The sequence below is a fragment of the Mesocricetus auratus genome, unplaced genomic scaffold (assembly GCF_017639785.1).
Source record: "Mesocricetus auratus isolate SY011 unplaced genomic scaffold, BCM_Maur_2.0 Super-Scaffold_4256, whole genome shotgun sequence".
Taxonomy (NCBI): Eukaryota; Metazoa; Chordata; class Mammalia; order Rodentia; family Cricetidae; genus Mesocricetus; species Mesocricetus auratus.
This window is the reverse complement of record NW_024429182.1, coordinates 101,007,287-101,018,481: the sequence shown is the minus strand read 5'-3', so window position 1 is coordinate 101,018,481 and position 11,195 is coordinate 101,007,287. Positions and strand designations below refer to the sequence as shown.

The 11,195-nt window shown below is 42.3% G+C and overlaps 1 long non-coding RNA gene across 1 annotated transcript in view; it reads right to left on the bottom strand.

Annotated features, from left to right (window-relative positions):
* The window catches only part of LOC121132879, a 38,191-nt gene that overhangs the window by 4,715 nt on the left and 22,281 nt on the right, over positions 1 to 11,195 (bottom strand). The window lies entirely within an intron of this gene.

Here is an 11,195-nt window from a genome sequence, read left to right as displayed (position 1 = left end):
CTTTGTGTCTGCTTCCAAAGGGGAAATCTCCAGTCTTAAATAAGATGGACCCAGTTTGGAATTGGCTCCATTGATTACTGCTAGATCCTTGGCCATGTCACTGAGCTTCTCTGACTCGTTTCCTCATTGGGTTAACACCCCCCGCCCCAGTCACCTTAAAAGAGTGGGTAGGAATTCCAGCAGGTCCTGGAACACAGCTCAGTTGATGCTCTCTTGGTGAGTAGTTATGGCAGACCCCTGTGTAGGCAGAGTTAGCTAGCAAGCCTGGAAATGAGCTCCTCACACATGCTGTGGGAATTCGGGAAAGAGAGTGTTCTTCCCACATAGAGCTTTATGGATGGTAGAAAGTGGGTTAGCCATCGACAGAATTGACAGGAGTGACTGAGGGCAGGCAGGAGAGGCGTGGGGGCAGGTGCTTCTCCCACACAGCCGCTGATGGGGGAGTAATGGGGGCAGGTGGTGCACTGAACACAGGCTCTCCCAGCTCCCAGCTGATAGGTGAGAGGAGGCACACAGAGCAGTGTGTGGTACCATTAATGGGTGTGACAGTGGAGCAGGCTGGGCTGTTCTGAGCCCCTCACTCCCAGAGGGTGCGCACCCAGTCAACCTAGCTCTACACTGCAGAGGTTTCATCTCTGTCAGCTCTCTGCTCTGTCCCCACACATGCAGCATACGGTCAGAAAGGGTGCCGATGGGAATGCCAGAGCACCTTGATAACCGCTGCATGAGGCCTGCCCCATTAGGGTCCCTGCACACTTGGAGGCCAGCAGTGGCTGCTTCCTTAGATGGCATTCTGTGACCTGAACTCAGGACCACCAAATGATCCTTCCATTTCTAGGAAGGCCCAGCCTCATGACCCTGTCCTGCCACTGGGGCCATGCTCCCTGTGCAGGAATGACCACAGAGTTCCTTGCCCTCGCCACAGTGTTCCACAGTGCAGCCCAGACGCAGCCATCCCATGGCTATTAGTCACTATGTGACCTGAATCATAGCATTTATTAGAACTTGCCCGATTACAGCTTCCTTTTATGAATTACTCCCAACAGGCTCTGTGAACGGGGGTCAGCCAAGGTCAGCTCGTGACCAGAGCACCACTCATCCCTGTTCTGGGCTGCAGTCTCTTCACACTGACCATCTGTGTCTGCCTAGGTGTCCAGGGACTTGGGGCTGGTGGCAGTGGTTGGCAGGGAAACGAGGCCCTGTAATCATTTCCCAGAGCAAAAGACAAACAAAAAACAACTCAGCCACCAGGCTGGTTTCCAGGTCCTAAAGATCCTAGCTTTAACAGCTCCATCTGCCCAGACAGCTGGGTGCCCTCAGTCTCCTTCAGAGCCTTTGGGTCAGTGTAGTACAGGCCGAGCAGTAGAGGTGACAAACTCACCCGGTCTGGAGACCCTGAGGGAAAAGGTTGTTTAGTATAAACCAGAGGATCACAGCGCACCCATACCTGTCAGGTTCCACCTGAACCAAAGGATGAGCAAACAGGATTTGAGAGTGGTGCTGCCAGCCAGTCTCATAGGTAGTGAATCTGAACCATGAGTGTCTGACCCTCGCCTCTGCCCCCAATTCCCAGAGCATTTCTAAGCCTCTGCAACCATTTCCCAATCAGCTAGTAGCCTAGAGTACTCCAAGACATTCTCTTTGTTACGCCAGGTCCCCCTCACCCTGCCAAGGTCTAGGTTCCCTTTTACCAAGAGCTGGGTAAAGGCCCAGTTAAGCCACATTTGAAATCCTCTGGGGATCAATCCAGCTCACGAGCAAAAGATACTCTCCCCCCAACCTGAGTGTTGTATTGAATTTATGTAATAAATTCTCTTTACTAACTCCTAGGCTACCCAGTTCCTTCATACCCACAGTTTCCTTTCCAGAAACGGGATATGTTGTTCTATGTCACCCTTGTCTGGGCTGCTCCTTTACCACTCTGTCTTCACAGCAAACATCTGCCCATCCCCTAACACTCTGCATGAGCTCCACTTTCTTGACTCCACCAACAGAAGAGTCCCAACCCTACACCCAGGGAGGTGTTTATCATCGGTTGTTCACCCACAGTGTGGCACTGGAAAATAGCCGCCCCTCTGGGGGAAGCTCTGGCTTGTAGCCTTCACCACATTCTATGGCACAAGTGTGCTCGGGTGGTTCATTTCAAGTCACCAATGTGACTTGACGGGTATGACAGGTAAGCTGGGAAGAGAGGCACAGAGTTCTGGAGTCGAGAGAGAGAGGTCTCCATCTCTGCCACTCTTTTTGTAAGTGAAGGTGCTCTGCCTTTCTCTTTAGATCAAAAGTCTGCTCCAATTTTTTTCTGTAAATACAATTAAAAAAAAACAAAACAAAACAAAAAACCAGTCACTAGCTCTAGCTGGCTAGTTTTATGTCAGCTTGACACAAGCTCGAGTTATCCAGAGGAGGGAACCTCAACTGAGAAAACGCCTCCATAAGACTAGGCTGTGGGGCATTTTCTTAATTGGTGATTGATGAGAGAGGACCAGGGCCGTTGTGGGTGGTGTTATTGATAGGTTGGTGGTCCTGAGATCTAGAAGAAAGCAGACTAAGAAAGCCATGGGGAACAAGCGAGTAAGCAGCAACCCTACATGGCCTCTGCACCAGTTCCTGCCATTTGAGTTTCTGTCCTGACTTCCTGGGATGATGAACTGTGATGTGGAAGTGTAAGTCAAATAAACCTTTCCTCCCCAAGTTGCTGCGCTCATGGTATTTCACTGCAGCAACAGGAGCCCTAAGACAAGCTCTTTAAGGCAGGTGTCAGCTTGCTTTTTTTAAAAAACAGGGTTCTCTGTATAACAGTCCTGCAACTCACTTTGTAGACCAGGCTGGTCTCAAACTCACAGAGATCCGCCTGCCTCTGCCTCCCAAGTGCTGGGATTAAAGGTGCATGCCACAACTGCCTTTTTCTTTTTTCTTTTTCTTTTAGGCAAGACCTTTGAAAGATGGTCGATGAAGGTAGAAACTCATGATTGGATCAGTAACCTTATAAAGGAGACTATAGAGGATGCCCTTGCCCTTTTTACTACATGAGAGCACAGTGAACAATGGCCAGGGAACAAGCAGCTAGCTATACCTTGGATGGTAAATGTTCCCCAAAGGTCCACGAATTAAAGGCTTGCTTCCCAGGATGGAGCCTTTAAGAGATGAGTGGTGGGAGGTCCTTAGCTCACTGAAAATAATTGTGTGATAGAAGGTGAGATGTCAGCAAATGAGAAAGCAGTCAGGAAGTCAGGGGACAGAGGGAGAGGGATAGAGAGAGAGCATGCACATCAGCAACTGAGTGAGAGGCCCAGAAGAATCCACAGCAACAGAATCCAGAAACTATCTTAAGCCATGCCTCTGGGCACACCAACCAGGAGACAGTGTCAGCACCCGAAACAGGCCCAGACCCTGCAGGAAGACAGTATCAGCCAAAGACCATCTGACCATCTCAGCCTCAGCCTCAGCCTCAGCCCCACCTGCCTACAGGTGCGCCATGGCTCTGCCTACACTGAGAGGAGAGACGATCTGAGCCTTGGGCCCATCTGCACCTGGAGGAGCGATGACCTGAGGCTCAGTCCTGCCTGCATCTAATTTATTGGACAAAGATATGGGTAGACAACATGGTAAGAATACATTCAACAACTCAAAGAGCAATACAGCACTACCAGAAACTAGTGGTTCTACAAGACCTGAACATCCCAACATAGATGAAGAGAAGAAAATGACATTAAAAATAACTGTATGAAGATGATTGAGGCCCTTAAAGAGGAAATGAAAAATTCCCTTAAAGAAATGAAGGAAAAGACAAAAAACTGGAAGAAATCAACAAATCCCTTAAAGAAAACCAAGACAATGCAGTCAAACAGGTGAAGGAAATGGTTTAAGACTTGAAAACTGAAACAGAGGTAATAGTCTACAGACATACCACCCTGAATGTGCCCAATCTCATCTGAAATAGAAGAAATAAAGAAAACACAAACTGAGGGAACACTGAAATAGAAAATCTGAGTAAATGATCAGACACTACAGATGCAAGCATAAACAATAGAACACAAGAGACGGGAGAGAGAATCTCAGGTGTTGAAGTTACAATACAGGAAATAGATTCATTGGTCAAAAAAAAATGTTAAATTCAACAAATTCCTAACACAAACTATCCAGGAAATTTGGGACACCATGAAAAGACCAAACCTAAGAATAATAGGAATGGAAGGAGAAATCCAGAACAAAGGCACAGAAAATATATTCAACAAAATCATAGAAGAAACATAAAAAATAAAAATCCAGAGACTGATATTAGACTCGAGCTTCAATCTGAAGATCAGAGAAACAAAGCAGCCAAGCCAGTAGATCTTACCTCTACCAAGCCAAAATGGCAATCCTGTCTCCACAAATTCCCAGAGGCAAAAGTTCTCAGTTCCTGTCTCCTCCTGCCTTTTATTCCTTTCTTCACCCAGCCATATCACTTCTGTCTCCACTTTCCTAGTGCTGGGATTAAAAGCATATGAGCTGTTTCTTTTAGGATCAATTTCATGTAGTCAGTGTGGCCTTGAACTAGCAGAGATCCATTTATCTCTTAATCCTCAGTCCTGGGATTAAAGGTGCATACCACTACCTAGCTTCTATAGCTAACTAGTGTGGCTGACTTTGCATCCTGAATCCTCAGGCAAGCTTTATTAAATCATAATAATATATCACAACAATCACTGGTCATTACTATTCCTTAACATCAATGGACTCAATTCGCCTATTAAAAAAGACACAAGCTAACAGATTAGATATGAAAGCAGAATCCATCCTCCTGCTGCACAAAAAAAGCACATCAAGCACAAAGACAGACATTGCCTCAGAGTAAAGGGTTGGGAAAAGACTTTCCAATCAAATGGACCTAAGAAACAAGCTGGTGTAGCTATCCTAATATCTAACAAATTAGACTTCAAACTAAAATTACTCAAAAGAGATGAAGGTCATTTCATATTCATCACAGAAAAAAATCTGTCAAGATGAAGTTAATTCTGAACATCTACACCCAAATACAAGGGTGCCCTCATTTGTAAAAGAAACATTATTAAAGCTTAAGTCACACATCAAGCCCCTCACACTAATAGTGGAAGACTCAACACTCCACTCTCACCACTGGACAGGTCTCCCAGATAGAAACTTAACAGAGAAATAAAGGAACTTACAGATGTTTTGACTCAAATGGACCTAATAGACATCTATAGAACATTACACCCAAGCACAAAAGAATACGCCATCTTCTCAGCACCCCATGGAACCTTCTCTAAAATTGACCACATACTCAGTAACAAAGCAAACTTCAACAGATACAAAAAAATTGAAATAACCTTCTGTATCTTATCAGATCACCATGGCTTAAAGTTGGAATTCAACAACAACAATAATTGCAGAAAGTCCATGAACTCATGGTAATTGAGCAATGCTCAACTGAATCAACACTGGGTCAAGAAAGTATAAAGAAAGACATTAAAGACTTCCTAAAATTCAATGAAAAAGACATCACAACATACTCAAACTTATAGGACAAAATAAAAGCAGTGATAAGATGTAAGTTCATTGAACTAAATGTCGACATGAAAAAGCTAGAAAAGTCCACACTAGGGAATTAATAAAACAACTAAAAGCTCTAGAACAAAAAGAAGCAAACACACCCAGGAGGAGTAGATGACTGGAAATAATCAAATTGAGGGCTGTAATCAATAAAATAGAAACAAAGAAAACAATACAAAGAATCAATGAGACAAAGTTGGTTCTTTGAGAAAAATCAACGAAATAGGCAAACCTTTATCCAAACTAACCAAAAGACAGAGAGAGAATATCCAAATTACAAAATCAGAAATGAAAAGAGGGCATAACAACACTGAGGAAATTCAGAGAATCATCAGGTCATACTTCAAAAACCTGTACTCCAAAAAATTGGAAAATATAAAGGAAAGGACAATTTTCTGGATAAGTACCAAATACCAAAATTAAATCAAGACCAGATAAACAAATTAAATAGACCTATAACCCCTATGGAAATAGAAACAATCATCAAAAAGTCTCCCAACAAATAAAATCCCAGGCCCAGATGGTTTCAGCACAGAATTCTATCACAACTTCAAAGAGGAGCTAATATCAATACTCCTCAAATTGTTCCATACAATAGAAACAGAAGGAACATTACCAAACCTTTTATGAGGCTATGGTTACCCTGAAACCCAAACACACAAAGACAGACCTAAGATAATTACAGACCAATCTTCCTCATGAACATTGATGCAAAAATACTCAATAAAGTACTGACAAACTTAACCCGAGAACACATTGGAAAATTCATCTAACCATGACCAAGTAGGCTTCATCCCAGAGATGCAGGGATGGTTCAACATACAAAAATCTGTCAATGTAATCCACCATACAAACAAACTGAAAAAAAAACATTACCATCTCATTAGATGCTGAAAAGGCCTTTGACAAAATTCAACACCCCTTTATGATAAAGGTCTTGGAGAGAGCAGGGATACAAGGAACATACCTAAACATAATAAAGGCAATATACAGTAACCCAACAGCCAACATCAAACTAAATGGAAAGAAACTCAAAGTGATACTACTGAAATCAGGAATAAGACAAGGCTGTCCACTCTCTCCATATCTATTCAACATAGTATTTGAAGTTCTAGTTATAACAATAAGACAACAAAAGGAGGTCAAGGGGATGCAAATTAGAAAATAAGTCAAACTTTCCCTATTTACTGATAGTTTACAAAAGTGACCCCAAAAATTCTATCAGGGAATGACAACTGATAAACACCTTAATAATATAGCAGGATGCAAGATTAACTTTAAAAAATCAGTAACTCTCCTATATACAGATGATAAACTGGCTGAGAAATAAATCAGAGAAACAACAACCTTTCCAATAGTCACAAATAACATAAACTATCTTGGGGGTAACTCTAACCAAACAAGTGAAAGACCTATATGACAAGAATTTTCTTTTTTTTTTTCTTTCTCTTTTTATTTTATTTTCCAGTTTAAATTTAGATAAGAAACAAGGTTGCTTCACAAGTCAGTTCCAGGTCCCTCTCCCATTCCCTCCCCTCTTCCCGTGCCCTCCCCCCAACCCCCCCCGTTATCCCCTCATTCCCCCAGGGAGGATGAGGCCCTCTATGGGGGTGTCCATAGTCTGTCATTTCATATAGGGCAGGGCCTAGACCCTTCCCCAAGAGTTCAGGGTGAGAGTGCACCTCACATTGTTCTATGGGAGTCCAAAGTCCGTGTGTATACTTGGGATGGGTACTGATCTGCTGCCCAAGGCTCAATAGATTCCCTAGGCCTCCTCATTGACACCCAGATTCAGGGGGTCTTGATCAGTCCCATGCTGGATTCCCAGGCTGATGCCTGGGATTCAAGAGTTAACCTTTGTCTGGTCAGCTGTTTCTGGGGGGTTAAACCAGCCCAGTCTTAATCCCTTTGATCATCAGTCCTCCCTCTCTGTTACTGGCTTTCTTGAGTTCAGCTCAGTACTTAACCAAGGGAGTCTGCCTCTTCTTCGATCAGCCACTAAATGAAGTTTCTGTTTCCCAGACTCTCTGGCCATAGGATTGTAGGCTGGCACTCCCCAGATCTATGTCTAAAATCCATATATGAGAGAGTACATGCCATGTTTCTCTTTTTGTGACTGGGTTACCTCACTCAGGATGGTTTCTTCTAGTGTCATCCATTTGCCTGCAAATCTCATGATTCCATTATTTTTTTCTGCTGAGTAGTACTCCATTGTGTAGATGTACCACATTTTCTCTATCCACTCTTCGGGTGAGGGACATCTAGGTTGCTTCCAAGTTCTGGCTATTACAAATAAAGCTGCTATGAACATAGTGGAACAGACATCTTTGTTGTATGAATGGGCGTCTTTTGGATATATGCCTAAGAGTGGAGTTGCTGGGTCTTGTGGTAGGTTTATTCCCATTTTTCTGAGGAATCTCCATACTGATTTCCAAAGTGGCTGAACCAGTTGGCACTCCCACCAGCAATGGAGGAGTGTCCCCCTTTCACCACATCCTCTCCAGCATAAATTGTCATTGGTGTTTTTGATTTTAGCCATTCTGACAGGAGTGAGATGGTATCTTAGAGTTGTTTTGATTTGCATTTCCCGGATGGCTAAGGATGTTGATCACTTTCTCAAGTGCCTCTCAGCCATTTTAGACTCCTCTATTGAAAACTCTCTATTTAGTTCTGCAGCCCACTTTTTAATAGGGTCCTTTGGTGTTTTGGAGATTTGCTTCTTGAGTTCTCTGTAAATTTTGGAGATCAGCCCTCTGTCAGATGTGGGATTAGTGAATTTTTTCCCATTCTGTGGGCTGCCTTTTTGCCTTGCTGACTGTGTCCTTTGCCTTACAGAAGCTTCTCAGTTTCAGTAGGTCCCATTTATTAATTGTTGATCTCACTGTCTGTGCTACTGGTGTTATGTTCAGGAAGCTGTCCCCTGTACCAATTCGTTCAAGGGTACCACCCACTTTCTCTTCTAAGAGGTTCAGTGTGGCTGGATTTATGTTGAGGTCTTTGATCCATTTGGACTTAAGTTTTGTGCATGGCGATAAACATGGATCGATCCGCATTCTTCTACATGCCAGTCTCCAGTTATGCCAGCACCATTTGTTGAAGATGCTTTCTTTATTCCATTGTATATTTTTAGCTTCTTTGTCAAAGATCAGATGTTCGTACGTGTGTGGGTTAATACTCGGGTTTTCAATTCGATTCCATTGGTCTACCTGTCTGTTTTTGTGCCAATACCAAGCTGTTTTCAGGACTATAGCTCTGTAATAGAGCTTGAGGTCAGGGATGGTGATGCCTCCGGACGTTGCCTTGTTGAACAGGGTTGTTTTGGCTATCCTGGGTCTTTTGTTTTTCCATACAAAATTGATTATTGTTCTTTCAAGGTCTGTGAAGAATTGTGCTGGGATTTTAATGGGGATTGCATTGAATCTGTAGATTGCTTTTGGCAGGATTGCCATTTTTACTACATTGATCCTACCTATCCAAGAGCATGGGAGATCTTTACATTTTCTGAGGGCTTCTTTAATTTCTTTAAAGATTCAAAGTTCTTACGATACAGGTCTTTCACTTGTTTGGTTAGCGTTACCCCAAGGTATTTTATGTTGTTTGTGGCAATTGTAAAGGGTGATGTTTCTCTGATTTCTCTTTCAGCCCTTTTATCATCTGTATATAGTAGGGCTACTGATTTTCTTGAGTTGATCTTGTAGCCTGCCACTTTGCTGAAGGTGTTAATCAGCTGTAAGAGTTCCCTGGTAGAGTTCTTTGGGTCATTGATGTAAACTATCATATCGTCTGCAAACAGTGAAAGTTTGACCTCTTCCTTCCCAATTTGTATCCCCTTGATCCCCCTTTGTTATCGTATGGCAATAGCTAGAACTTCAAGTACCATGTTGAAAAGGTATGGAGAGAGTGGACAGCCTTGTTTTGTTCCTGTTTTTAGAGGAATTGCGTTGAGTTTCTGTCCATTTAGTTTGATGTTGGCTGTTGGTTTACTGTATATAGCTTTTATTATGTTTAAGTATGTCCCTGTTATCCCAGCTCTCTCCAAGACCTTTATCATGAAGGGGTGTTGGATTTTGTCAAAGGCTTTTTCAGCATCTAGTGAGATGATCATGTGATTTTTGTTTTTCAGCTTGTTTATATGGTGGATTACGTTGATGGATTTTCATATGTTGAACCATCCCTGCATCCCTGGGATGAAACCTACTTGATCGTGGTGAATGATTGTTTTGATGTGTTCTTGGATCCGATTTGCCAGTATTTTATTGAGTATTTTTGCATCAATGTTCATGAGGGATATTGGTCTGAAGTTCTCTTTCTTAGTTGTATCTTTGTGTGGCTTGGGGATCAAGGTTATTGAAGCCTCATAGAAAGAGTTTGGCAAAGACCCTTCTGCTTCTATTGTGTGGAACACTTTGAGAAGAATTGGTATAAGCTGTTCTTTGAAATTCTGGTAGAATTCTGCACTGAGGCCATCTGTACCTGGACTTTTTTTGGTTGGGAGACTTTTGATGACAGCTTCTATTTCCATAGGGGTTATAGGTCTATTTAAATTGCTTATCTGTTCTTGATTTAGTTTTGGCAAATGATAGCTGTCCAGGAAGTCATCCATTTCCTTTAAATTTTTGAATTTTGTGGAGTACAGGTTTTCATAGTATGACCTAATGATTCTCTGGATTTCCTCAGAGTCTGTTATGTCCCCCTTTTCATTTCTGATTTTGGTAATTTGCGTGTTCACTCTCTGCTGTTTGGTAAGTTTGGACAAAGGTTTGTCTATCTTGTTGATTTTCTCAAAGAACCAACTCTTCGTTGCATTGATTCTTTGTATTGTTTTCCTGGTTTCTACTTTATTGATTTCAGCCCTCAATTTGATTATTTGCTGGCGTCTACTCCTCCTGGGGGAGTTTGCTTCTTTGTGTTCTAGAGCTTTCAGCTGTGATGTTAATTCTCTGGTATAACTGTTCTCCTGTTTCTTCATGTGAGCGCTTAGTGCTATGAACTTCCCCCGTAGCACTGCTTTCAAAGTGTCCCATAGGTTTGGGTATGTTGTGTCTTCATTCTCATTGAATTCGAGGAAGTCTTTAATTTCTTTTTTATTTCCTCTTTGACCCAGGGATGGTGCAGTTGAGCATTATTCAATTTCCATGAGTTTGTAGGTTTTCTGCAATTTGTGTTGTTGTTGAATTCTAATTTTAAAGCATGGTGGTCTGATAAGATGCATGGAGTTATTCCAATTTTTTTGTAGCTGCTGAGGTTTGATATGTTGCCAAGTATGGGGTCGATTTTTGAGAAGGTTCCATGTGGTGGTGAGAAGAAGGTATATTCTTTTTTATGTGGATGAAATGTTCTATAGATATCTGTTAATCCCAGTTGGGTCATTACTTCTATTAGACCCTTTGCTTCTTTGTTGAGTTTCTGTCTGGTATTCCTGTCTAGTGGTGAGAGTGGTGTGTTGAAATCTCCCACTATAACTGTGTGGGGCTTTAGATGAGATTTAAGTTCTAATAATGTTTCTTTAACGAATGTGGATGCCTTTGTATTGGGGGCATAGATGTTCAGGATAGACACTTCATCTTGGTAGGTTTCACCTGTGATGAGTATGTAATGACCTCCTTCATCTCTTTTGATTGATTTTATTTTAAAGTCTA